The sequence below is a fragment of the Adiantum capillus-veneris genome, chromosome 1 (genome assembly GCF_014529385.1).
Source record: "Adiantum capillus-veneris isolate H3 chromosome 1, ASM1452938v2, whole genome shotgun sequence".
NCBI lineage: Eukaryota > Viridiplantae > Streptophyta > Polypodiopsida > Polypodiales > Pteridaceae > Adiantum > Adiantum capillus-veneris.
Genome location: NC_140931.1, coordinates 160,953,315 through 160,954,163, shown reverse-complemented (window position 1 = coordinate 160,954,163; position 849 = coordinate 160,953,315). Strand labels below are relative to the sequence as shown.

Here is an 849-nt window from a genome sequence, read left to right as displayed (position 1 = left end):
AATTATTGAACAATATGAATAAAAAAACAAGTACTGAATGGTGACAAAAATCATTGACAAAAACATTTATTCTGCAAGAGCTAATGATGATGTTGAACACAAACAATGCTCTATTTACGTGACGTCCTGATAAAATCTTGTGGTAGGGGGGGAGCAAGTTATGCGATTATAAGAGCATGGTCACGCAAGGCTTAGTTTGCCGTAAGTCTGACAGCCGTACGTTTGACACCGATACCTTTCTGCCGGTACGCTCTTGGTCAGCTCCCTCTCTCTCTCTCCTGTCGGCACCTTCCGCTTCTCTCTCTACTTGCTATTGCCGGTCACGTCCCTCTGCGACCTGTCAGATTCTGCCCAGGCTTAGTTCTCACTAAGCCTCGCGTGACCATGGCCTAAAACCCACATATGAGGGTGCTGGGAGCTTAGTGTATAAAAGCAAAAGAAAATGCTGCAGATAAGATTAAAAGGATCGGTTGGCCAAATGTGCCACGCGCACCCTCGACGGTGCACGCCTTATGGAGATCTAGACATACGGCCGACACAATTTTTGGAACGCAAGAGAGGTTTGTCTCGCTTAGCCGATCCTATCAACAATCATATCATCAAGGAAAATGGTTTGATCACAACAAAATGCTATCAACGCACCTTGACCGAAATCTACGGTTTGCTAACATGATTATCATAATTATGATACCTGCACAGAGTTTTGAATGCATCAGTTGATCCACATAAAAGTTATGGATGCCTCAGTCTTTGGTTAGCGAAATAGAGTTGAAAATCAAGATCCTGGATGCATCAATTTATGGCTAGCAAAAATTGAGATTAAAATTCAGACCGTGCACAGAGTTAAAG

General features: G+C 43.1%; 1 non-coding gene across 1 annotated transcript; it reads left to right on the top strand.

The window, feature by feature from the left end:
- The first annotated feature begins 458 nt into the window (after positions 1-458).
- LOC147465908 (U11 spliceosomal RNA) lies at positions 459-587 on the top strand. The gene has a single exon (XR_015189826.1). It is a non-coding gene; the product is annotated as a U11 spliceosomal RNA (small nuclear RNA).
- Positions 588-849: the final 262 nt, after the last annotated feature.